Here is a 27,987-nt window from a genome sequence, read left to right on the forward strand (position 1 = left end):
GTCTCCCTCTCTGCCTGCGGCTGCGCAGATGCCAGCACGCGGCACTGGAGCATCCACCATGTGACTCCTAGGGAGAGCCTCGTGCCCCAGTGACACACTTTCTGCTGCTGCAGCAGCCGCCACAGCAGGCACATTGCGCTCGGCTTCTTCGCTAGAGCGCAAGGGTTGCCGGGAGCTGTAGTTCGCATGGACAGAGTCGTGCCTCCCCCCGCCCCCCCGCTTTATGCGCGTGCGTGCGGGTATCTCGCTGTGTCTGCTGCATTCCTAAGGAGTGACTTCTCTCTCTCTCTCTCTCAGCTTTCCCTGAGAGATCAAAAGAGGTTGAGGCTTAAAACACACACAGAGGAAGGGGGGGGGGGATATCCCTGAAAAACGTGATGCTTTAACGTGATGTTTGGAAAGAACCTAGTTCCTTTTGAGCCACAGCTGGGCTGCCAATTTAGAGCTTGGCAAATGATCGTGCAGGAACGGGAAAGAGGCGGGGGTGGGGAAAAGAAAGATTCAGTGCTTTTCAAAATAAGAGTGGATTCCCTCCAAGGGGAGCCAATAATGATCCCTGAATTCCTTCCAACCTTTCTCTCTCTCCCCCTCCCCGTCACCGCCCCCCCCCCTTTGGAACTCATTATTCTCTGCAATATAGAGAACCTATCTAAGTTTTCAAGCTGGTAGTTTTTTTTTTAAAGCAAACAAACCAGCCATTATATAGAATCTGTGATAAATGTTTGGTAATGCTCTTAGCTAGGGTTAATAAGGCGCTTTAACCGCTATTTTGTACTGACAGTTCTGGTACATAAAGAATAGTAAATAAGGTGATGGGTTGTGAGTCCCAGGCCAAGTGATTATGAGTTGTACCAGATAAACTAGCCTTTTCTTAAAGCAAACAAAAAAGGCAGCTTTTCATGGGTATTAATATCAAGGCAGACAGGCTGCATCACATGTACTTGGGATTCGTCCAGCTGTTTCCTCTTCAGCAGTTCCCAGGCTACCCGTTGCTGCTTTTAATTCAATTGAGTTTGGCTGAGACTACAGCCGGAAGAATCTCATTTTGCATGCCACCATGATTAGACATTCCTAGATGTGGTGGCACCCACAGGGCTCAAGGGTATCTCCCCCTTCCCACCCATGAGGCAAGGTGAGGCAACTGCCTCAGATGGCAGGATCCATAGGGGCAGCAGATTCAACCTCCAAGGAATCCATCGCCTGCTGCTGCCGCCACAGACTCCTTGGAGGCCAGATCTTGAATCACAGAGTTGGATGGGACCCTGAGGATCATCTACAGGTAGTACAACTCCTTACAATGCAGGAATACGCACCTGTCCCTTATGGGGATCGAACCCACAACCTTGGTCTTATGCTGATGGCAGCTCCCTACCGCCCACAATGCCACTTCTACAGCAGCCTCTTAGCAAATAGGAGGTGCTAATGGTCTCCTGCTCCCCTTGTTCATGGTGTAGATCTTCACTCATGCCTCCTGATGAAGGGCCCGCCAAGTTGGCACTGCTGTTACTGGGCATGAGCTTGTGCAGGAGAACTGTTTTCTCTCCCTTATTGACTGCTTGAAGCGACTGCCTTCCCTTGCCTGAAGGCAAGATCCACTCAATATGAGGGGGTTGTTTGTTCACAGCAGGGATGGGGAACCTGTGGCCCTCCAGATGTTGTCAGACTCCACCTCTCATCAGCCCCAGCCAGCATAGCCAAAGGTGAGGGGAGTTGCACAACGACAACATCTGGACCTTGTACTTCAAAAATTGTTGTTAGCCTGCACTGGGACCTCATGGTGAAGAATGAAGAATAAATCTAAAATAATAATAATAATCATAGAAAATACATGACATTGTTTGAATGTGCCAGGATTTAAGAGAAATCAAAAGCTTTCTTGATTTATATTCTTTATTGAAAAATGAAAAGTACAAAATTACAAGTGCACAGAGTAAGATAACACACACACACAAATAAGAAAAAACAATAAATAGTACCATGTAGAAAACAAGACAGAAAACAAGATATTGTGTACAGTACATTACAAAAAGGGGGGTGGAATTGTTATTGTAGTTAACCAGACCTTGACCTAACAGGGCATTTATAAAAATGAATTCCAAATATCGTTAAATTTGTCCACAACAAATTTTAAAAAGCTTGAAATTTAGATCAAGTGTGATATTTCAGCAAAGGCTTCTATATCTATTATTTCTATTCCCTGCCCTTAACCTTTTTTTTTTTTTTTTGTCACTCTGAGGGAGACAGTACGGCTTTTTGTAACCTCTGGCCTGTGATCGTGAAGTTGCACATGTCTTTTCCAATAGTTGCATTATTTCCCATGTGCCGTCTGTAGCAACACACAGTAGGCTGGGCTGCTGCGACTCACGTAGTGTGGACGGCTCTTCCTGGAGAGATGTTGCTCACCTTGGTGGGACAGTCTGGGGCAGTTGCTGAGTAAGAGAAGCCAGCGGCTGGAGAACAAGTCACTGATTGTGGTTAGCATGCTAAGCTCCGCCTGCTGTGGATACAGCTAAGGCTGTGGCATGACATCCACGGCTCAGGAAGCTGGCGGCTTTCTGGTTTCTTCATGCTCCGGATTCCTTTAGACACAAACCAGTTAAACTAGATATCCATATCCTAAGGGGTTTTTCAAATGCCACCTGCCAGGAAAAGTGTGACTTGCGGAAGGTAACACAATTCACATCCTCGTGAGATTTATATAGCGCAGTTCGAATATTGTTTGTATATACTTATTTAGTTATTACATTTGTAGGTGTCACAGCATAAAAATACAGGCGATTCCCCATTTTTGCCATTCCTGGGCTCTTTTAGCGCTGTTTTTGCCTCTTTTTGTTTCACTTCTGGGTTCGCAGTGATGTGTGCCTGCATGCACGTAAATGGGGAGTTGCCTGTACAAGATACAGTGGTACCTTGGGTTAAGTACTTCGTTTGTTCCAGAGGTCCGTTCTTAACCTGAAACTGTTCTTAACCTGAAGCACCACTTTAGCTAATGGGGCCTCCCGCTGCCACCGCGCCGCCAGGGCATGATTTCTGTTCTCATCCTGAGGTAAAAGTTCTTCACCCAAGGTTAGCGGAGTCTGTAAGCTGAAGCGTATGTAACCTGAAGCGTATGTAACCCGAGGTACCACTGTATAAGGGTGGGCACACCTTTGTTCTGGGTCCTCCTCTGTCCTCCTGCGTGTGAGGGGAGCCCCCTGTTGCAACAGCTTTAATAAAGATCAGGCTTACTAGCTGCTTTGCTTCTCAATATTTTCTGGTTGGCCTCTGTTATTTTCTCCTACCCATATGGAACCCACTTAAGGACTCTATATGGGCTCTTGGATACCCCATAAGGGAAGAAGGGCAGATTTTGTTTACAACAGAACCTATAAATTAAGACCAGGGATCTCACACTTACTAAGCTCTGCACAACTATTAGCACGTTTATACATATCGAGACACAGGTGACACACTATTAGCATTGATTATGGTGTCATAACTATATAATTGCAAGAACATTCTGGCAACATGACAGGCACAAATTGACCAAGTGATTGTTACTTAAACATCTCAGGCGCTTAGGGAAACCCCTTCCCATGGAGAATTCCCACAGGTCTAGGCTGAAGCCCAAGCTTGATGCTGCCTCAGCCAATGACCTATTTCCTAGGGGTGCCATATTTCAAAAAGTGATAAAGAAGTTGTTGAGCTTTCCCCTCCACAAAAAACTGCAAAAAACCAAGGGTTTTTTAAAGCTATTCTGAACTATTTTTTAGGGAAATTGGCAAGAACGACACTGCCAACATGGCTTGCCATATGTCTGGATTTCCCTTGACATTTTAAAATTTATTTTGATTTGCCGATTTCTGCCTGGACACTGCTTACAACAACAGTATTTGTTTAGGGTGCTGGGAATTGTACCTCTGTGAGGAGGGAAGCCACAACTGTTGAAGTGATATTAAATGCACTTTAAGGGGATGGTTGTGGATATGTTTTGTGACCTGAAACATCCTTCTCTCTGGGCATGAGTTGAGGCCTACTCAGGAGTATGTGGGTGAGGTAGAACAGGAAATTGTTATTTGCTTAGTTTAGAGAGCTGACAGAAGAATCTGGAAGGAGAGACTGACAGGGTTTTTTGTGTATGTTTCAGAATTGGATTAGGGGCATAGGCAAAAGTCTCTCCCCCCTTGTTAAACTATTTGCTGTGGTCATGGAGGATTGTTAAAGGCCTTGTGGCATTTGTGCGTGTGCATTTTTATTTTTTTCCCCTCCTTTGTCGCGTGTAGTATTTCTACCAATATGCTACCTGCCTTAAATTGCTGGGCTGGGATGTTGCAGAAGCTCAGTAATGTAAATACATATGCTGGTATGAATATTTTTGGTGGGGGGAGCCAGCCTGAGTGAATCAAATGGGGTTATACCAGCACAAATCCAAATACCCAGGATTAAAGAGTTTGCCAACTGTAGCTTCAGTGGAACAGAGAGGCAAAAGGTTCCTTTTTATGTGGGACTTCTTACAATTCCATACCTTCCAACATTTATCTGATGAAAATAGGATGTCCCATTCCATAATGATAATTTTACTATTTATACCTCACATATCTTACTGGGTTGCCCCAGCTGCTCTGGGTAGCTTCCAACATATATAAAAACATAATAAAACATTAAACATTTAAAAACTTCCCTATACAGGTTTGCCCTCAGACGGCTCGGGGGTCGGATAGCTCCATACCCTCCAACATTTCTCCAGTGAAAATAATGACATCCTAAGGTAAAGTGAGACATTCTGGGATCAAATCAGAAACCGGGACGGCTTCTCTAAATCAGGGACGCCCATGGAAAATAAAGTCCTGCAATTCTATTGACAAAAGTATTAATAAAGCTATAGGACCAACGGGGATGCGGGTGGCGCTGTGGGTAAAACCTCAGTGACTAGGACTTGCCGATCGTATGGTCGGCGGTTTGAATCCCCGCGGCGGGGTGAGCTCCCGTCGTTTGGTCCCAGCTCCTGCCCACCTAGCAGTTCGAAAGCACTCTTAAGTGCAAGTAGATAAATAGGGACCGCTTTATAGCGGGAAGGTAAATGGCGTTTCCGTGTGCTGCGCTGGTGCTGGCTCGCCAGCTGCAGCTTCGTCACGCTGGCCACGTGACCCGGAAGTGTCTTCGGACAGCGCCGGCTCACGGCCTCTAGAGCGAGATGAGCACGCAACCCTAGAGTCGGACACGACTGGCCCGTACGGGCAGGGGTACCTTTACCTTTACCTATAAGACCAACAGCATGGTTGTTCCAGTTTTGGAAACTGGGCCAGCGGAAATAATGCATAATCCAATCACCTTTTTTGAGTATACAAAATCATCCATGTTAAACAACTACTTTGGGCTGATTCAGATGTTCAAAATAGTCTGCTGGTCAGAGGCTATTATTCTATGGCTATGCCAATATCTCCTCAGTGAGTGACTTTGGTGCCTGAAAGATACACACATTCATGTTTGTCATGCAATGGCTCGTATGTGTGAATGGACCCTAACAGAGAACTCTCATACCAAAAATAAGAATGCATTGAATCCAGACTGAATTGGATCTTAGTGCCAAATACAGATAAGTTATGTTGGATATAATCCAATGCTTTCTTTCTCAGTGGAGTCACACACTGAAATTAAGGCTTCTAGGTGTATTTATAAATAAATGCAGGTAGGTGTGCTTCATGCAGATGATTCCTGTAACTGCAGCAGCTGAAAAATACCGTATGTTTCCACAATTGTGCAAGTAGTCAGTGGGAGGCTGTGCCTGCATACACAGCCCGGGACATATGTTAAAGTTCTTCCTGTAAATTGACCTTGGTTTCACGTAGACAGCTGAACCAGCTCAGATTCTGCATGTCTGAACTGGCTCTGACTAGTTATAGAAGCTGCAAGATTTCAGACCTCCAGATACAGACTAAGGCCAGAAGGAGAAACATCATATACATAGTTTGACATATTGCCTCACTTTTAAATGGGTTGATTCAATATACAGTGGTACCTTGGGTTAAGAACTTAATTAGTTCTGGAGGTCTGTTCTTAACCTGAAATCGTTCTTAACCTCAGGTACCACTTTAGCTAATGGGGCCTCCCACTGCTGCCGCACCACCGCTGCGCAATTTCTGTTCTCATCCTGAAGCAAAGTTCTTAACCCGAGGTACTATTTCTGGGTTAGCGGAGGCTGTAACCTGAAGGGTCTGTAACCCGAGGTACCACTGTAGTAAGTTGCTTCAACTATTCTTTATCTTTCTTTCCGTGTTCCATAAGATCATAGCTGGTCTGTTTCTAAAGCCCCCAAACCGTTGAGGAATTCAGTAAACATTATCAAGCTTACGGATCTTGAAGGACAGCACTGGCAGAAAAAAATGTGGTATAGGAATTGCTAAATAAACAAGCAATGCTGAACAAATAAACTACTAAGGTGTGGGTGCTGATTTGCCAGTTCACACCAGACTGGAATGGTTGTAAACTGGCATTTGCTGAATCACTGAAAACCCTTAGTCATATGAACACAATCTTGCTGAGTCAGAGCAATTTGCCATGTAGAGCACAGGAAACAAGGGCAATAATGGGTTGAGCCATTAGCTTCCAGCTGGTTATACTCTGGGGACACCCTCTTGGCAAAATGAGGGATGTGCTTGCCGTGATTAAAATAGCTGCTGATGCTGTGTGCATTCTGTACATTTTCTAATGCTATTAAAAAACCCAAGCAAAACTATTGGCTATCAGTACATATTGTTGTAGTGAGTTCCATAGTCAGTGAGTGTGGTGGAGTCTCCGTCTTTGGAGGTCTTTAAGCAGAGGCTTGACAACCATATGTCAGGAGTGCTCTGATGGTGTTTCCTGCTTGGCAGGGGGTTGGACTCGATGGCCCTTGTGGTCTCTTCCAACTCTATGATTCTATGATGTTGTGAAAGCGTCTTAAAATCCCATTGGTTTCCTTTTTAATTATGAAAAGGAAAATATACCATAGTTGCCTCCCATTGATTCCTGCCCCCCCCCAAGTTTATTTCCACATGCCTCTGTAAATGCAATCCCATCTCTAGATGTGGGTAGGAGAGAGGTTTGTGAAGTAGTTACAGCAGAAGAGTGGTAGACAAGGAAAATGTAAAGAATCCCTTGCCCACCGGCTTCAAAAAGTGCTTTCCCCCAAGATGGTTTCTGTAATTGTTTGCATGAGGTGCATAGCTTGGACTATATTACAGCACTAAAAGAGTGTGCAACCCTTTGGTTTACATGAGCAGTGGGATTAGGAAAGTGGATTAGATTAATTAGATTGAACGCAGTGATGAATAAGGGAGAGATCTTCTGCAGCTGGCTAGAATTTAGTGCATCCATTTAATGGAAGAATGCACTCGGATCTGAGAGTTTTGTGTCCCAATCGAGCAAACAGTATGGGTAGACTGCTGTACTTGGATGTGCAGAAGACGGATAGCTGTCTTTAGAGGGATAACTCAGTCGATAGAGCACAAGACTCTTAATCTCAGGGTTCGAGCCCCACACTGGGCAGAAGATTTCTGCATTGCAGGAGGTTGGAATAGATGACCCTTGTGGACCCTTCCAACTCTACACTTCTACGATTCTATAAGCCCTTCAGCAATGGACCACCTGAATTGGTTGACCAGTAAAAAAAGCAACCTCCAAAAGCTACGGTGAGGCAAACCTTTATTAGGCCCAACCAAAATGTCACAAAATAGAAAGCAAGCTTTTGAATTCTCCCAAACCCCTTTATGAGGCTGGATGTTACAAATGGCATTTGGGGGGTGGGGGGAGAGAGAATGTGGGTGGGTGGGACCCAAGAAGTTCCCAGACACAGAAAAATGCACCTATCTGTGGCATACCTGTGGCTTCAGTGGCACATGGCCTGGGCTCAAGCACATGACAAGTCTAGCAAGTGAAGCCACTCCTAGTGCACTGAGATGGCCTTAGTGGGGGGAGGAAACTGCCTAATCTGGAACAACCTGCTTTCCTGCTGCTGTCACCTTGAGCCCTTCATGTAGCACCTAGTTAACACAGAGGATTTAAATAGGCTCTGAAGCATCATCAGGAGGGCAGAACTCCCTATCTAATTTTGCATTGCATCTAGGATCCTGAAGAAACTAGTGTGTGTAGGGGGACTCCCCACCTTACTCTGCTTTTGTAGGAATGGATGGAATGCTGTGAATCCAGTTGGTGGAATGATGTGTTGCATCTCTTAGTCCAGAATTCATACGCAGGAATGTGCAATGCTTTCTTAGAGTTTGAGGCTCCAAAGGGATATTAAGATCAAAGATTTTTTGTACCCCCCCCAAGTACATAAATGTTTTCCAGGACTATTTTGAGCTATGAATTGGGCAGACCAGAGTGATTCAATATTGGCCATAAAGGACTTTGTACAAACACTTGCGTGACTTCCTATATAGCGACAAAACATTTTAACACCTCTTTGATTGCAAATGAAACAAAACAGCAACTAGCGGATCGGTTACAGGCTGTTGCAGCAATTTAGGAACCCAAAAATTGGGAGTCGTCATCAGGAACACTTAACACAAGCACCAGCAGTCATATTCCAAGCACAACTCAATAGCGTCAGGCGTGGCCTGGTGATAACTTGCGTTCACATGTCAGCTCGGCAACAAAGCTAAGCAGGTAACTTTGGGTCAGTCACACTCAGTCTAATAACCCACCTGCAAGGTTATGCAGATACAATGGGGAAAATGATCCTCCACTGAGACACTTATAGGAAGGGTACGACATACCACATTTTTCGCTCTATAAGACGCACCAGACCACAAGATGCACCTAGTTTTTGGTGGAGGAAAACAGGGAAAAAAATATTCTGAATCTCAGAAGCCAGAACAACAAGAGGGATCGCTGCACAGTGAAAGCAGCGATCCCTCTTGCTGTTCTGGCTTCTGGGATAGCTGCGCAGCCTGCATTCGCTCCATAAGATGCACACACATTTCCCCTTACTTTTTAGGAGGGAAAAAGTGAGTCTTATAGAGCAAAAAATATGGTAAATGAAACAAACGATGGGTCAAACTATTGCCATTTGAACCGCCCCTTGCCATGAGGCAAGAGGTGCTATAAAGTAACAGAAGCCATAGAAATGTCAACAGACCATTTTGGAGTTTGTGGGTGGGTTTCGCTTCCCACTCCCTCTCTCCATTGGCTCTCTGGCAAAATGTACTGCTGACCAAGGCCTCCTGGCAATGCACAGAGGGGTTCTCAGTAGCACATCTACAGAAAACTGCCCGGTGGAGGCTGACCAAAGTTTGACCCTCAGCACCCTCAGACCTTCCTGTTTGCCTAGTTTTGGGTGACAGGTGTTGGAACTGGTCCAGGGTAATTTGAGTTTTCAGGTTTTTCCTCTCCTGGTTTTACTGATGTACTGTAAATTTAAAAGTAGCATTAGGCGAAATTATTTGGGTGAAGCAGTCAGAAATATAAGCTAGCAAAAACAAAACGAAAACCTCCACAGCAAAATTTTCAACAAATTTGGAGTCATTATTATTATTTAGTCTTTATTTTGTAGTCACTCTGTGAGGTTTTTGCATTTCACAGAATAGATTGTTGCAGTTCAGAAGTGCACCTTGGTGAAGGCCACACAGTGAGCCATTGACTTGAGACCAGGTCACTTAGGGCCAAGTCTCACCCTCTTAACTAAGACAAATGGTCTGGGAGGGGAGAAGGGCGAAGCCAGCAAGTTTCTATGGATGCATGGACTAACCACAGGATTGCAGTAACAGGAGGAAGTATCTCATTTCACCGCTGGTTAAGCAAGTCCTGGGACAACAAGGTTCCTCAGCAGCAGTGGAAGGGGTAGTGGGGTGGGATTTAAAGCAGACTTTTGGAAATAATATACAGAGAAAATACTGTCTTGGAAAATAACGTCGTTTGTCGTTGGCGGGGTTCCTTCGTCCAGGGAAGTGCTTAAAATGTGTAGATTATTTTTTTACTTCAAGGGAAAAGGTGCAAGGTTAATTGAGCACTGCAAATTGACAAGTTATTTTCTACCTTATTTTCCTCTTTCTGATGATATCCTGGCAGAGTACATCTTTTGGAAGGGTAGAAAAGTATAGCCCATATCCTTAATCCAGTGATACTTTGTTTTCTTTACCAAATAAAAATCAGTGTACTCTTCACGTTCATGGCTTTATAGTGGTATCCGTATTTCACCCTGAGTGGCTATTATCATGGAAAGTAGCTTGCAAGAATAAATTCCCTGTCTAAAGTAAGAATTCTTTCTGTGAGTGAAAGATGTTGGACGTGACTTGCAAGACCATGTGAGGCCCAAACTGCATATTCCTTGGACTTGCGAGCACATAAGTAGGTGTTATAGCTTGGCATATTCAATTGAAAAATAACCAAAATATTACTAAAATGTTTTTCTTTCGAACTACAGAATAATTGTGGAGGAAAGGCTACTAACAACTTTTTCTACTTTTTACCACCACATTTATTTACTGTAATGCTAGAATTTTATTTTATGCAGTGGATCTAAGTATGGCTTGCACTTTCACTTAGTAAAACTAAAACAATTTTGAACATAGTTAAATTCAAAACACAGTGACTCAGTGGCAAGTCAACAGCGAACACTTGTTTTATTTTTTTCTGCAATATAGTGCCCCCAAAGGAGCTAATGTTTCTAACAAGATAGTATCTGAACTGCAGCACTAGCTTTTACAGCGTGATGCCCCATCCACAAATGTAACATGCTGACGAAGTATATACTATTACCGCAATTTAAAGAATGCAACATCCTGCAGCAATTTTTTTTAAATCCCCTAATCTAAAACCAAAACCCAGTTACTCTACATTGCGAAGTTAAATCTGAACCTTTGCTTTCCACAATGCTTCCTAGCAGAGCACAGAAAAATCTTGCATTTAAATCATACGTATACCTCTTGCAGAAATTTCTGCAATGCAGTGACTGTTAGAGGAAGAAATAGTAATCGACGTGTTTCTGTGATATACTACCCCAAACCAGAGCAAAGCTTTTTAAATTTTTTTTCATGATCAAGTACTGCTCCGAAATTAAATTAAAGCAATAACGTGCTTCTCGCAGTGCAGTGCCAAAATCCTTACCAACTCCCCCCGCCCTCTGCAATGCAGTAGTCAAAATCCGGAGCAAGATCCCACCCCCAACCGCAGTGTCCGCGTCTTCTGCGAGTAACTACTGCGTCTCGCACACGGTCCGCTCCTAAGGCTGCCCCTTCAAATAATTTAACCTTCTACCGGGTATTTTGGGAAGCTGGTGTATACGAAGTTTTTCTGGACATGGGTTGTCTCGGCTCCCCCAACGCTTTCTCTCCCCCCACCCCACCCCGCGATCTAGTGGGCTTCGCTACTCGTGTGAAAGGAGCCTCTTGCGCGTGCCAATACAGCACAAAAAAAGGTTGCGGGTGGTTTGGGAAGCATCGCCAGGGAATCGAGGGACGGTCGCTGCCAAAGTGAGCTCCTTTTGCCCGGGGGAAGCCCCGATCCCCACGATCACCGCCGCCGCATACGTGGCGGGGGGAACCGGGGAACTTGGGCGCCGCCGGTTCCTCCCCGAGTCAGTTCTGCTTCCCGATTGCAGAGCGCGGAGGGAGGCGGCGGGGAAGGAGAGAGTAAAGGAGGGAGACACGGCGCTCCTCCCTCGCCCGCCCTCCTTCCCCGGGGCTGGGCTCCAGGCAGGCGGCGCCTGCAGCTCGCAGCTGCCCCGCGTGAGGCCCGGCCAAGCCCGGCGCTCCAACCGCAGCAGGAGCGGGCTGAGCGAAGGGCGAGGAGCCGGCCCAGCCGCGTGCGAAGAAGCCGCGCTGCTTTCCCGCCTGCGGCCGCTGCTTGCATAAACAAGGCGGGCGGGATGCCAGAGGAGCTTCGCCGCGCTCGCCTGGGAAGGAGGGGGAGAGAGAGAGAGAGAGACCAGAGGGTGGCCTGACCTGGACTCGAGGGCAACAGGCAGGCGGGGACGCTGCCTGGGTGACCTTGGCCACAAGTCACAGCCTCTGCGCCTGACTTGCTTCCCAGGGTTGCTGGGGAGGGTAGAAGGGAGGCGAGGGGGAAGCTTGCGCCCTCCTCCGCCTGGAGCTTTTTGGGGAAAATGTGGGCTATATTAGTGGAACGAAAGCAAAGCAAACAAACGCATCCCCGAAGTAAACCCGCCTCTGTCGCCTGCTTCCAGAGGGCTAGCTGTTGTTTTGTGGTTGGCTTGGGCTGTGTATATGCACCATAGGGGCATTCCAGCTCCTAGGGGCCATGGTCCCTTCGCTCCCCCTCAGAACAAAATATTTGAGGGGGTCCAGCCGTGGGCATAGCCGGGGAGGGGGGCGGGAGGGCAGTGCCGGATTTACCTGTAAGCTAAACAAGCTGTAGCTTAGGCCTCCACACTCTTGGGGGCCCTAAAAAAATTTAAAGGAAAAAACACCATGGATATACATTTCCAAAATATAAGATAAAAAATAAATAAAGTAAAACCTCCATGCAGCAACAGTGTTTTGTGTTGTGTAGGCTCCTATTTGTTAGGTGTGAATGGCTTTAGATACCTATTAGGTCCATAAATTCCCATAGAGCATATATTCAACACAAAAAACAGTGACAATTTGTTGTTGACAAAGGACAGCTGGACATATAAAGGGCCCTATGACCTTCAGTAGCTAGGGCCTCATCAAACCTAAATCTGGCCCTGCGGGGGGGGGGGGGACAGCTGCTCCCCCTAAATCAAGTAAATAATGAAAATACTTAACTCACTGACCAACTGTGTCACAGATAACTTGATTCTGCACCCCCATATAAAGCCCGCTCCCATAAAATAAAACATAAATCCCCCCCCAAAATTAACAGGCATTGCAGTTCAAATGGTGTGTACGCCCCATGCCTTGTGATCGATTAAGTGGGCTTGTTTGTTGCCCCCCCCCCCATCTTTATTCAATGCACACCTGGTCTGCACTATACCTCAAAGGGACATTCAGAGCACCTTTTTCTTTTTTTACCTCAAAAGAATCCTAGTTTCCCCCTTACAGAGCTGCAATTCCCAGTTATCCTTAACAAAACTATTGACACCCAGAATTCTTGGGGAAAGCATGTGCTTCGGAGGTACAGTGTGTACACAAGTCACCCATGTTGCTAGAAGTGGCGCTTCTGGTTGTGTTTCTCTGTGTGTGGTTCTCACGCTTGAATATTGGGTGCCCTGTACCCTGATATGCAAGTTCCCTATACTGTATGCAAAGATTTTCCTTTGTTTTGAACCGAGGAGCAATCATATGAGCCATGGCCTACAGTAAGTGTTAGAATTGCTTTGTAGGGCTACCCCTGCAAAGGGAAGGGAGCTAAGGGCCCAACTAGATTGTTTGTCAAGTGGCTTGGCCTTGTTGGATTGTGTGTGGGGTTTTGTTTTTTGTTTTTTAAAAAAACCCCAAATAGTTTATTGGGGGATGTTATTAACTCTGACCCACAGAAGGGACTGATCAAAAATGGGACCTGCTATTTACAATGCGAGGAAAGGTGAGTAAATTAGAATAGGAATAGAAGCCTTTTAAGACATTTTGGAATGATAAATTATAACCTGTTTCCTTTGAATCAGAAGATTATCATCAGATTCTTGAATTTGGATTTTAATCACTTGCAAACATGGGGTGCCTTGCTTTTTTGTGTGTTTATTGTAAGGTTTTCTAAAGTGTTTTACGGTTTTTTGCATGTTGGTTTTGTAAAAAATGTTCAGATGGTTCTGAAGAACCTGTGTAGAATGTTAATATATTTTCATAGTTTTAAATTCAGTTTCAGTTTAATGATTTATTTTGGAAGCCAAGCATAAGTTTAAATTGTATGATCAAATACAACATTCACACCACACATTTAAAGCATTATACTGCTTTAAATGGTCATGGCTTCCTCCATGGGTGTAACGGGGGGGGGGCAGGGGGCCAGCTGCCCCCCAGATCAAGTAAAACAATAGAAATAACTAATCAATCACGTGGGTTCTGCCCTCCTAACAAAAGTCCTCACAAAAGTCCTGCCCCCCCCCCACAAAAATCCTGGCTATGTCCATAGCTTCCCCCAAATAATTCTGGGAGCTGTGGTTTATTAAGGGTGTTAGGTGTTCCCGATTAACTACACAGAGCTACAATTAACAATGATTAGTGTTAACAGTCAATCCCTATTCATAGGGAACTCTAGGAGTTGCAGCACCACCCTAAACAAACTTGCAGTTTCCAGGATTCCTTGGAGGAAGCCATGACTTATTTAAAGTGGTATAATTGTGTTCCAAATGTATGGTGTGAATGTGGCCATCAATTATGAATTAAAAAAGTCAGCCACTGGAGTCCAAGCCATTTGCCAAACATCAATGCCTGGTTTGGCCATAGGATTAAATTCGGTAATGATCCGGCCAAAGTGAACCACTCTGAAATCTCACCGACTTAAGTGGGACAGACTGACGTTGTTGCGTCATTTAGCCGCTGAGTTTTGCACAGTCACTTTCCCACTGGTTTGCAACACACATCTACTTCCCGTGCCACTGTTTGCACATTGAGCCAGGAATAACCTGGGGGAGGAGAGATTCTGCAAGAGCTCAGATCTGTGGAACTTTCTCTAGGGGTGATTCTCCCGCGGTGCAATATGGAGCAAAGGGGAAATGATCTCTTTTTATGGCCTTTCAGAGCAGGAGATACACTTCTGTGCTAAAGATGGAATTGGGAAACCGGGGCCTTCCAGATATTTCCGGACATCCGTTCTAGCCAGTGTGGGGAATGGCTGCAGTTCAGTAGTAAAGAATGCAGACGATCCCAAGTTCAGTCAATGGGATCTGCAGGTAGGGCTTGGGGAGACCCTTGCTTTGAAACCCTGGAGAGTCACCCCCAGTCATTGTAGAGTAGAAAAACATTTTATCAATTCATTTAATTTCTATACCGCCCTTCATCTGAGGATCATAGGGCAGTTTACAATACAAAACCACAAAAAGACATAACATAGCAACCAAACAAGAACACACAGTTTAAAAGGCCATAGATTGTTCAGTTAGCCAAAGGCCCGAGAAAGAGGAACGTTTTCGCCTGATGCCTAAAGATATGTATTGATGGTGCCAGGGGATGTTCTTCCTTGGGAGAGCAGTCAACAAGTGGGGAGCCACCATTGAAAAGGCCCATTCTCATGTTGCCACCCTCCGGGCCTCTAATGGAGAAAGCACGCAAAGAAGGGCCTCTGATTTTTTTTAATAACATTTTATTAATTTTCCAAAACAAAAAACAAAAACCAGTAACAATATCAAATCAAAATAAATTGACTTCCCCCTAGCCCCTTCCTTGGTTCCATTGTTTATCAACATACTGCATGTCCATTGTAAAGTTATAAACCATTGTATTACTTACCCATTCAAAATAAAATTACAAGTAATATTAAAACCCTTCAATAAACTCCTTCCAATCTTCCTTAAACTCGTAATCGTCTTTTCCTCTTAGTTTCATTGTCAATTTTGCCATTTCAGCATATTCCATTAATTTAACTTGCCAGTCTTCTTTAGCTGGGACACCTTCTTCTTTCCAATATTGTGCTAATAATATTTGTGCAGCTGTAGTTGCATACCTAAATAAGTTCTTTGGTGATCTTAGTAAATCCACTCCGGTAATACCTAGTAGGAAAGCTTCTAGTTTTTTAACAAAAGTTGTTTTAAACATCTTCATTTCATTACAAATCATTTCCCAATATTTCTTTACAATCCCACCACATATGGAAAAATGTCCCAATAAGGGCCTCAGATGATGATTGCAACTACAGTTGTCAAGAGCTGGCTTTGAAGAGGGATTGATTGCTAAACCACTCTGGGAATTGTACCTTGCTGAGGGGAGTAGAGGTACTCTAGCAACTCCCAGCAGCTTTAACAAACCACAGCTCCCAGAATCCTTTGGATAAGACATGACTGTTTAAAGCGGCGTCATAGTGCATTAAATTCTATTGTGTGACTTTGGCCTCTGTGTAAGGCAATTTCCTATATTCCATAGCCAATGGTCATGGATGATGGGAGTCCTTATAATGCCAGGAAGCTTCCCAACCCTGTTCTAAAAGGAGAGGGATATTTGTGTGTGCCAACGTTTAAGTTTCAGGCAATCTGCTGAAATTAATTTGAAATGCTTCGTTTGCGGAGTTCTGCGAACTTTGTAAACTGCTTTGTGTGTTTTTTTGGGGGGGGAAGAGTTAAACTAGACTGGGGTCAGGTGGTCATTTTATAATAAAAAATGGAAGTGCCGGTACTCTTATATTGTGGAGGGTGCCAGCACAAAGTGGCTGCCATGGGCAGCAAAAAAAGAGGTGTCATTACTCCATACTGGTGAGTTGGCTGAAAGCAGCTGAGAGGGAGGTGCGGTGGTGGTGGTGCTGCATTAAAGAGCGCACTGAAATTGGGAGCCAGAGAAAAAGGAGCCTCCCATAGGATACTGGAGAGGTTTTGGAGACTGTGGAGTTCAGGAATATTTGTTCCTCTTAAATGGGAGTTTGGGAGAAAGCGGGGTTTATGTGGAGGCAGTTGTGACCCTTCTGGGAGGTTCTTGAGAGGCAAGGTAGTGGTGGGTGGTTGTGCATGCTTGTACACAAGTTTCCGGCGCTTGGTTGGAAGGTAGAACTGTATGGGGTGTGGTGTGGTATTATTGTAGGTGTTTGTGAAACTGAGGTAGCCTGGAATGTAGGGCAGTCTCTTTAAATAAAACAACAAGGTTATATTCCAACAGCATATATATATATATATATATATATATATATATATATATAGCCTATGCACAGCACTGCAGTTTTCCCTGCAGAGAGATTTATTACCCTTCTTTCCGGAGAAAGCTAAGGGATTTGCTCCCTCCACTGTCCACCCCCATGCTATTTTTTGGTGCAGTCAGATTGGTTTGCAAATGCAGTCACACGTAGGCACAGAACAGCTGCAGAATACAAAACACCAATCAAGGTGTCTAGGCATTCGCTCACCCTCTTTGCCTGGTTTTCTTTTTCTTTTTTTGGCACAGAGGCACTGCAGAAGTTTTTGAGAGAGGCGAGCTTTGTAGGTCGGCGTGAGTTTTGCTAGCTGCTCCTCCTAACCTAGAATTCACCTAACTTGGGCAGCATTCCACATTTCAGCTATTTTACAGTGAAGCCCTTTGATGTTGTTTGGGGTTTTGTTTTGTTTTTTAAAGAAAAATACGTAATCCCCAAGGAAGTTTATACAAAAACCAAGGTCATCTCATGTGCCAGCAGCTGCGTTAGGGCAATTTGTCTTTTTGACCCTGACCGATTCGTGCCGCAGCCCGCTGCTCTCACTTGGGTAATTAAGATAAACTTGCACGTGTAGCAAAATGTTTGGACACAGTTATCAGTGTGCACTGCGGCTCGTGGTTTCCTTGCCCACAGGCATGCTGGCTTGAAGGAACTTGCTTGGCAGTTGATTAATAACCTATGAGCAATTGGCTCTGGAACTGGGTTGAGTAGATGATTCACCAGTATATTTTAGTTCAGCCTTCCCCAACCCAGTGCCCTGCACTTGTTTTGGACTATAACTCCTGTTGGCAGTAGGCAGCGTGGCCAATATTTGTAGTCCAAAACGTCAGGAAGGCACCAGGTTTGGGAAGGCTATGTTTAGTTCAACATCTCTAGGATGCCAGCTTCTCAACCAGCTGCTATAGCTGCGTCTTCAACAGAGGCTTGGTACACAGATGTTAGCTGACAGTGGTGTTTATCCCCATGCCGTAATGAGTTTGCCATGATTTTTGCTGCACACCAAACTGTTGCTAAGTGCACAAGAGCAGCTCAGGCATTTTCCCCTGGTCAGTTGGCAACTCTCTATTCATTTATTTTATAAATAACTATCAGTACAATAGGGCAGGTCCCTGCCCCAAGGAGCTTACTTACATTCTAAAATTTCAGCACGCAAGGGAAACAGAAGAGGCAGGAGTAAAAGAGGAAAGCAATATGCAGTTGTTTTGGTTGCACGTGCTTCAGTAGTCTTTAATACAATCTTGAGTTAACAGCAGGGGATGAAAACTTGGGGGTTGAGCCAAATGTTTTCTGAAAAAGCTGGGCTTAAATGAGAGGTTTAAAGGAAGGAACAGAGGTGATATCATGCAGGGTTCCTGGAAGGCAGTTCCAAACATACCAGCCACCATGAGAACAGGATGTTAGACTACTGTAGATGGGTCTCTGAAATCATCCAGGAGGAGTCATTGTACATCCTTATGGTCAAACTCCAACTACTACACTTCCATCACCTTATTTCTGCCTCCTCACGTCTTATGCTAGAAGGGGCTGTCTGACGCTAAGGCCACCCCAAGACATCTTGGGGCCAGAGGTGCAAAATCCAACAACATTATGCTGTTGTGCGATTCCCATTCATTTCAGTTGGACTCCCTGCCGGATTGTGCTTTGTGGGTCTAGACTGTCACTCACACCCATCTTCCTTAATGGCACCAAAAGCCCGCTTGCTGCCTGAGGCTGCTGTCACATAATATGACCAGCATTGTCCACGGTTCAACAAAAACCAGAATCACCATGCCATGACTTAATTTAATTGCATAGCACCTGAACACCCACACAGCCAAAACTATGACCTGGTATCATAGTGATGCCAAATGATTGACAGGCAAGGTAGCGCCACCCACCTGTTACACTGGCTCCCACAGGGTGCGGTGGGAAAGACAGGGATGCAGCCTAATGGCAGGATCAAGTTCCTAGATTTAACACTAAATGGCAAACGAATGGCTGGACTTCAGTGTAACCACCCAAGAGCAAACGGCCAGCCTGTGGTTGTAGGAGAGACACCTGCCCAGCAACACTTAACATTAGGAGAAGAGTTTTACAAGCTCCATTTTAAAAAAACAAACCAACCCAAAATACACCTTGTGATGGTGCCCCAGTTCGCCCAGAAAGTGAAATGCGACTGTATTACGAAAGGCAGGAGACTTAGGAAAGGAAGTGTACCAGCCAGGAGAAGGGAACCGATGGTTATGGGAGCGGTTTCAAGACCAGGTTGGGAACAGAGGAAAAGGTGATGATGCAGGGGCCAAGGAAAGAGACAGTGGCCACAGAAGCCTTAGGAAAGGTGGTAGATGAAGCAATAAGCAGAAGCCAAGGGAGGTGGAGTTGGCAGAAGCCGTGGGGAAATAAAGCCAGGGAGAGCCAGCTAGGAATAGACGAGTTGCGGGTGGCACTGGCCCTTTCACCATGAATAGCATGTCCACATACACGTTCTCTCCCTTTGTGAGCATCTCCCTAGTGCAGGGGTGGGGAATATTTTTGGCCTGGCAGGCCAGATCTTTGTCTTACACCCCATCCTGGGTCCACTTTTACGGGTGGGTCTGGGAGCCCCACTCGTCAATTACCTGGTGTCATGATGATGTCTGCTAGGTGGTTGCTAGGTGTGCGATCCCACCGCACCCTGTCAAAAGTTGACTTCAGGGGTCCGCAGGGAAGGGGATCTCCTTCACCATCACACAGTTTCCGAAAGGGAACATGCTGGCAGCACAGCACAAAGCCTGGTTGAACCCTCCTCTGCTCAGGAGCTACTGAGTTCATGTTTTAAGCTTCTCCAGTTCTTTCGAACGGTACAAAACAGAGAGCTTTGGGCAAAGCACTTTCGAGTGCCCCAGTTGGCTACAGCAAGACCCCAGAGCACATAGGAGGAGGGGTACACCCAGTGGGACATGGAACACCCCTCATTTGAGGGATGTTCCCATGAAATCTTCAAAGCTTGAAAATTACAGGCCAGCTGGGACACTCGAGACCAGTTGTTTTGATCCCTTTTAGTTTAGCTTTCCCTTTAAGGAGGCAGATCTGGCCATTGTTTTCAAGATCGTGTTGTTTTTATTTTCAGAGTCTGCTTTATTGGATCAGGGCAAAGTCAAACAGGGTCCACCCTGCCTGGCAAAGCCACCTGCCATGTGCCTTTCCAGGGTGTTGTCTCCAGCCAGCAGGAGGCCTGCCTTTCCTCCACCATCCCATGTGAGTTGCTCTCTTCTGCTCCTTGTGTTTTCAAAAGCCGTATCCATCTGAGAAGGGCTGTTTGTTTAGAAAGCCTTGCCTCTCTCGGTCACATGCGCCGCCCATGTGAGGCGCATTCCATTTTTAGCCACAACAACTTCTTCACTAGATAGCTCTGCTGCAGTGACATGTGCAGAGCCCAGGAGGGGAGGAGACACGACACGTGTATGAGTAGGATCTGAGCCGTGAGCGGGGTGTGTGTGTGTAGTTTTCTGGCTACAGGAAATTCCTGTTACAAAGCAAGTCATGTTTGATTTTGCAGGCTGAGAGAGCAAGGAGGGATTTCTTTTTTAAAAAAAAGAAGAAGAAGGGCAGGCTCAATGAACCATAGTGTGAGGAGGAGGAGGAGGGACAAAAACAGCCACCCTAGACCAAGAGATCTGTTTGTTTGTTTTGGTTTTGCGAATATGTCACTAATCCCTTAGCAGATATTAAAGGGGAAGGGGAGGTGGGAGTTTGGGGAGGGGGAGCCCTCAATGCAGAGGAAACTGCAGCACAGCCAGATGTGGGGTGTGTTTACATCTGCAGCGGATTTCAACGCCCTTTCTCCATGAAATAAGCAACAAAATGCACCGGGAGGGGGGGAGGAGAAGGCGGGCGTTGTTCCTTGCCGTACACCGAACATGTAAAGTGAAATGTTCATTTGGACCAAAGAGATTAAAAGGCAAAGTGCAAATTTTCAAGTCACAGAGCACGGCTTTGCAGATTCAATTGGTTTTGAAAGGGAGGGGGGAGTTTTCAGTTTCTGAGCATAGTATTTTAACCCTATATCTGTGAACTGTTTTTTTAATAATAATAATAATAATATACTGTTGTTATTTATTTTCATGGTACAGAAGATAATTTTTTGAGAAAACAATTGTTACAACAGTAAACAAGTAACTTGTCCCGATAAAATTATAGTACAGACTTTTATCATGCCATGTGTTAAAGTTTCATTTGATTACTCTAAGAGATCACGTCACACTTTCCCTTGAGTGCTGGGTGGATTCCTGCCACAATCTGAACCATTTATGTATTCAAATAAACATTTGCCATATGTTATAAAAGGAATATGGATTGTGTTTGCCCTTTGCCGCTCCCACCTGGCATGTTAGTTTCTCAGCCAATGCTATTGACCATACTCTGTTATACCAAGAATTAATGTTCAGCCCATCACCGGTTTTCCAACGTCATCTGTGGACTATTTTAGCCTGTGTCAAATATAGGGGTCTGAGTCACATCATTCCAACCCCAGTTCTGATTTAGCCGGGATGGCTTTTTATTTTATTCGGAAGTTGTTGATTTTGCAACCGGTGGCTGCTGGCAAGCAAATTTGCAAACTTTTATTCTTGGCAATCAACAGTATAGAAGTGCACAAGTGGCTGGCGATACCATTATCTTTTGCAGAGCTAGATTGGGCCGCTGTCAGCTTTTGACATCCACAAGCCCAACCAAGTGCATCTGAAAAGGCTACATGTCCCCAGGCTTAGCAGAAGCCTGTCCTGTTGCTATGTAACCTTTATCTGTCTTGTCTTATTTTCTGGACCCAAGAAGACAACTGCGCATGCTGTACGAAGTCGGAGCAGACAAGTTGTTACAGAATCACTACACACAGGAAAACCACACAGGAAATAACAAGATTAATAAAACCACTTCAGTGTTCATTCACACAAGCGATAGAGGGAAAAATGCCCTCTGGGGCTGATGTATGTCAGAGAATTCCCACATGTCAGTTCCGGCATTCCAGTGGAGCTCTATGCTCGGAATGCAGAAGGCAGCCTATTCTGATGAAGGTTAACTCCTTTGACCTGGAGAAGCCTTCGAAAGCAAAAATTATTTTCTCGTGCTTTCCCTTTCCCCAAGAGATAGGAAACTCCACAGGCAGCCCTTTACAGGGCTCATTCTCTGTGAGATATGTTTATGCTCATCTACAAATGCAAATGTTGAGCAGAGGGGAGTGGGCAGACACCCAGACAGAAAGTGCAAGTCTTTAAAGCAGCATCGATTTCCCCAAAGCATATCCTCTTGCAAACTACTGGGGAAAAAATCAGATCCCCCCTTTCTCATTGGCTACAATCAAAACCACCAAGCTGTTCCCTTCAGCCCTCTTCCAAGTACAGTGGTATCAGCCCTCTTCCAAGTACAGTGGTACCTCGGGTTACAGATGCTTCAGGTTACACACGCTTCAGGTTACAGACTCCTCTAACCCAGAAATAGTACCTTGGGTTAAGAACTTTGCTTCAGGATGAGAACAGAAATCGTGCAGCAGCAGTGGGAAGCCCCATTAGCTAAAGTTAGGAACAGTTTCAGGTTAAGAACGGACCTCCAGAACGAATTAAGTTCTTAACCCAAGGTACCACTGTAGATGAAATGTCCAACAGCTAATAGCCACCAGAACTCAGATGTCATCATTGCTCATTAATCTAAAATACTCAGCTTTATAAGCAAAAGTGTACTTTAAGAGAAGGTCATTTTGTGTTTGCATAAGCATTTATTTCTGGAATTCTGCTTGGAAATGCCCCAGGCATCAGAAGGGCTTATGCTTTATGCTATATGATATGGGTCAGGCATAACAGATCCAAACATAAAGTATCTTAATTGTGGCAAAGGGGGAATAATATCGGTGTGCGGACAAATAAGCAAAGTAGTTTCCATAGGGCTGGAGCAGAATTGGGTATAACTGTTTGAAAGAGGAAGTGAAGAGCAATCATAAATTCCTGCATACCTTAACCAGCTCATGCATTACCTGCAATTTAGGGGAAGGGGCTTAAATTTGTCAAGTGAACCAATGTTTTTAGGTGGATTTAGTCCAATCTGAAATTAATTCACTGGATGGAAGGAATATATATAAAGTTGCTTCCATTGATGGCTGAGAAATCAAATTAATATTTGGTTTCTGATCATTTTACTACCATTGCCACATAAAGTTGCTTCCATTGATGGCTGAGAAATCAAATTAATATTTGGTTTCTGATAATTTTACTACCATTGCCATTTATATTATGTTGCACTACCGCTACTCACGCAATTATTTAGCATTTAATTGGTGGTCAGTACAGAAACTGATTCATTTAAGACAGGGGTCTGCAACCTTTAAGACAAAAAGAGCCACTTGGACCCGTTTTCAAAGGAAAAAAAAACTGGGAGCCGCAAAACCATTGCGACATTTAAAACAAATATATCTCTGGAGCTGCGATCTGACAGCGGGCGGGAAGGTGACGTCGGGACGGTGCATGACTAACGCACGCACCGCCCCATGTGACGTCACAGCCAGTACAGCGCCCGCCACAATGGGGAGTGTCGGGGCGCACAATGCGCCTCCTCCCCTCGCTAGTATCCGCCCCGGAGCCGCGGCAAAGGTGTAAAAGAGCCACATGCGGCTCCGGAGCCGCGGGTTGCAGACCCCTGATTTAAGATTTCGGCTCTGTTGCATACAGTGGAGTTGAGGGTAATAACAAATTATAAAACAGAACCTGTAAATAAGTCCGAGGCAGCAGCTAACCTGTGGAATATGCAAGCTCCATATGCCCCAAACCAACATGGCCAATGACCAAGGATGATAGAAGTTGTGGTTTAACAGCATCTGAAGCGACACCTGTTAGCATTGGTGCAGTGCAGGGCTACCTTAAGTATTGCTATTATTAGAGAAGAGTTCTGCTTCTGCTACCGAGTCCTTTTCCATTGAATTAGGTAAAGGTAAAGGTACCCCTGACCGTTGGTCCAGTCGCGCATGACTCTGGGGTTGCACGCTTATCTCGCTCTGTAGGCCAAGGGAGCCGGCGTTTGTCCTCAGACAGCTTCCGGGTCATGTGGCCAGCATGACTAAGCCGCTTCTGGCGAACCAGAGCAGCGCACAGAAACGCCGTTTACCTTCCCGCCAGAGTGGTACCTATTTATCTACTTGCACTTTGACGTGCTTTCGAACTGCTAGGTTGGCAGGAGCAGGGACCGAGCAACGGGAGCTCACCCCATCGCGGGGATTCGAATCGCCAACCTTATGATTGGCAGGCCCTAGGCTCTGGTTTAGACCACAGGTCCACCTGCGTCCCTCCATTGAATTAATGAACCATTATTTCCTAACAAATAAAAATGGTGGTGAGGGCACCAAGGGAAACACATTGCATGGACAACAGTGCAGCAGGGTGGCAGCAGTGTCTGATGCACAGCTCACCTTGGGACAAAAATGGAGGTGACATAGGTGCATACAGGCATGCAAAGGGAGAGTGACCGCAGCTGCACCAAGCTGACTCCAGGAGCCACCTAGTGGCCAGAGGTCGTAATGTCTGTGTGGCATGCTGTGATGATGCTGTAACCTGGCAAATACAGTGGTACCTCAGGTTAAGAACTTAATTCGTTCCGGAGGCCTGTTCTTAACCTGAAACCGTGCTTAACCTGAGGTACCACTTTAGCTAATGGGGCCTCCCACTGCGCCGCTGCTGCGTGATTTCTGTTCTCACCCTGAAGCAAAGTTCTTAACCCGAGGTACTATTTCTGTGTTAGCAGAGTCTGTAACCTGAAGCATCTGTAACCCGAAGTACCACTGTAAATGTAAAAGCCATAAAAGCGTTTTGAAAATTGCAAATGTCCTGTGAACAAATAATTACTGTAGAACAGAGTTCCTTGTCGCCTCGTGGCAAATTCCAAAGGGCTTTCACAGCAAAGCACAAAAGGCATCCTAAAGCCCAACCGATTCATTGTGGCATAAGCTTTTCTGGGCTGAGCATTCCATGAGGCCTTAGAATCACAGAATAGTAGAGCTGGGAGGGACCACAAGGGTCATCTAATCCAACCCCTTGCGATACAGGAATCTTTTGCACAATGCGGGACTCGAACCCACGACCCTGAGATTAAGAGTCTTACGCTTTACCAACTGTGCTGTCCCGCCTTATGCCACAAATAGATAAGGTTTGACTTTAAGGTACTCCAAGATTCCTTTTTGTCTCCAGGGTTGTGTATGTGACAACGCTAGGGAGGTGGGGAGAAGGCTGGGGATGGCACTTCAGTAGTGTCACCTAATGTACTACAACAAACAAACAAACAAAAGGTAAAGGAGCCCTGACAATTAAGTCCAGCTGCACACGACTCTGGGGTTGCGGCGCTCATCTCGCTTTACTGGCCGAGGGAGCCGGCGTTTGTCCACAGACAGTTTTTCTCGGTCATGTGGCCAGCATGACTAAGCCACTTCTGTCAAAACCAGAGCAACACACGGAAACACCATTTACCTTCCCGCCGGAGCGGTACCTATTCATCTACTTGCACTTTGACAAACCTAGGTTGAAGTAAATGGGTGAGGGGAGGCAGAGGACCCAACCAGTTTCGAGGCTAGGTAAGAAAAGGTTAAGATTTAAAGACGCTTCTTAGTTATAGATTTAACCCAAGGAATGCTGGGAGCTGTGGCTGTAGGAGAGAGCTGGGGGTTTCGCATAGACTTTTCAGCCTTCATACATGGGTGAACACAGGAATTTTCCCCCTGGGGCAGTGGGCAAAGTTAGTTTTCCCAATAAGTGGACAAAGAAGTATAAACTGCACTGGAGAACTGGTCAACCGTTTCTGGTAGATTTGGTGACTGAGCAGTGGCAAGACCTTGGTGGCCTTACCTTTCAGAAGCTACCTGCTCCAGTTTCTCAACTGGTAAGGCCTTCTGTTCAATCTGTGCATAGAGCTGGCCTCTAGATGCTGGCCTTCCACCCACAAATGAAGCCCTCCCTTCTTTCCTTGGCTGTCTCTAGCTTTTAATGAATTGCACTGCTGCTGCCATCAACTTCACAGCTCCCTTACTATTTCAAAATGCACAAGAGGCATAGACAACACTGCAATACAGTCTTGGGTTTGTTCTGGGTAACTCTGTAAGGTGGGCATAACCCATGCTCTCTCAGCTCTTTCCATATGAACCTACTTGGACCCTGCTATCTTCTGAGGCCCTCCTTTGTGTGCCCCCTCCTCGAGAGGTTCGGAGGGTAGCAACACAAGAACGGGGCCTTTTCTGCAGTGGCTCCCTGTCTGTGGAATGCTTTCCCCAGGGCTGTTTGCCTTGCACCTTCATTATATACCTTTAGGCGCCAGGCAAAAATGTTCCTTTTTAACCTGGACTTTGGTTAATCCGATTTACATCCTTGGCCTTTTAAAATGTGTGTGTTTTTGTGGGGGGATATTGAGTTGCTCTTTTTATTTTTATTAGGTATTTTGTGGTTTTATATCTTGCTTTTATTCTGTGAAGTGCCCTGAGACCCACAGGTATAGGGCGGTACTGAATATAAATTCAATACATCACCATCATCCAGTCCTGTTCTTTGCAATATGGGTGTAAGAGTTATTTGCATTGGCTATGACTGTATTTTTAAAAAAAATGTTTACCAGCTGGGAGGCAGGGGGACTTTTTGGGGGTGGGGGTGGTGAAGAAATAAGACCTGTGTTAGAAATATTATGCATTCCCATCTTCATTGCTACCTTTTGTTTTTGGGTACCTTTTGTCCAGTACACAGCTACACTAAATCCTGGCTACCTGAATTGTTTTCTGCTGGGCAGCTATTATTACTCCACCAAGGAAGACAAGAAAGGAAAAAAAGGACTAAAAAAAAAAGAAAAGAACCCAGAAGTTCCTTCTAAAGATAGTGGGTGTTTCATTCTAGTCATCTCTTCATCTGATTGGCTAGATCTGCTTTCCTAAACGTCAGTCATTGCTATGTCTTCATTCGTTGGTTGAAAACCCTGAAAGACAGGAAGAGGAAAGTTTCTCACAAAACAAATCGGCAAATGTGCCTGCGCGTTTTGCCTCATATCTTGTGTTCTACAAGGTGTAAAATCTTCCTGCTTGCCTGCCTGCTTCGGAATACAGTACAGAGCAGTAGTAGCTCTCCTGGCAAACACCCTTGGTACCACAAGATGTCAGTTCCCAACATTTCTGTGGAGGGGAAGCCATTACAGTTAAACTGGAATTGCAGCTACACTTCAGGGTGGTTTGTGGGCCTTCAGGCCTTGAGATAGAAGGGAAGGCGAATCTGACAATGGTTTGGAATCTATTAACATTAACGGAATCTTCAGAACAGGTGGGCAGAGGCAGAACATAGCAAAATTTTACATTTCTTGTTGTTACCTGCTCCTAAACCCTAAATAGTGTGTGAAAGAGGATGAGATTCTTGGAAGTGTGAGGTCAACCAGCTGTACGCTTGACCCTTGCCCTTCCTGGCTTATTAAGTAGTCAGAGTATCATGTGTCAAGTGCATTGTAGTCAGAAACAGTCTGGGTGGGTGAGGACAGTGGTCAGTGAATGCCTCAGTAGGACCTGATAGCACACGTGCCATGGGTCCAAGCAAGAATTCCCCAAAGCTACTTTCTGTATGGACCCTGAAAATGGAAGCAAAACTATCACATCACCCTGCTCCTAAGTCACAGTGGAGTTAAAGCTGGGTTTGAAACTGATTGTATCCCTCTCTCTCTCTCTCTCTCTCTCTCTCTCTCTCTCTCTCTCCCCCCGCTCTGTGTGTGTGTGTGTGTGTGTGTAGTCCACATGACATCCTCCTCATCTAAGTGGCAGCCCACACTTTCCCCAGCCTAAATTCAGATTTTACCAATCAGTGCATAATCTGATATGGGAAGAAACTTCAATATAAAATTGCATGTTGCTGTGGACGTACCAGAAGCCCAATGTGCGGGTGGTGGTGGTTTCTTTAATTGTGTGAGGACATTTCACTGGGTTTTGTCTGTCACCAGACCACCTGCCTCCATTTTGTTCCCACCAGCACAAAGGAAAAGATAAAGCCTGATTTTTCTTGCTGGTTCTTGAATGTACAGGCACCCCCCCCCCATTTGCACGATTTCAATATGCATGTGACTCTGTGCACGTGCATCGTGCTGAACCCAGAAGTGACCCCAAAATGGGGCAGAGGTGGAACAGTGTGTTTGCAGGCTTTTTCAATAGCGTTTCAAATATATGCGATTTCACTGATGCATGTGGTGCCTTGGAACGTAACCCCCATGTAAATGGGGGGTTACATATATGTGTGTGTGTTTAATTTTAATAAAATTTTTGTCCCCCCCCCCTTT

At 45.3% G+C, this 27,987-nt stretch overlaps 1 long non-coding RNA gene across 1 annotated transcript; it reads left to right on the top strand.

The window, feature by feature from the left end:
* Positions 1-32: 32 nt before the first annotated feature.
* Positions 33-27,963, top strand: LOC144325121 (uncharacterized). Its single transcript, XR_013390411.1, has 3 exons — positions 33-1,279; positions 19,796-19,923; positions 26,420-27,963. It is a non-coding gene; the product is annotated as an uncharacterized LOC144325121 (long non-coding RNA).
* The last annotated feature ends 24 nt before the right edge of the window (positions 27,964-27,987 follow it).

Source organism: Podarcis muralis, chromosome 13, assembly GCF_964188315.1.
Source record: "Podarcis muralis chromosome 13, rPodMur119.hap1.1, whole genome shotgun sequence".
Lineage (NCBI taxonomy): Eukaryota > Metazoa > Chordata > Lepidosauria > Squamata > Lacertidae > Podarcis > Podarcis muralis.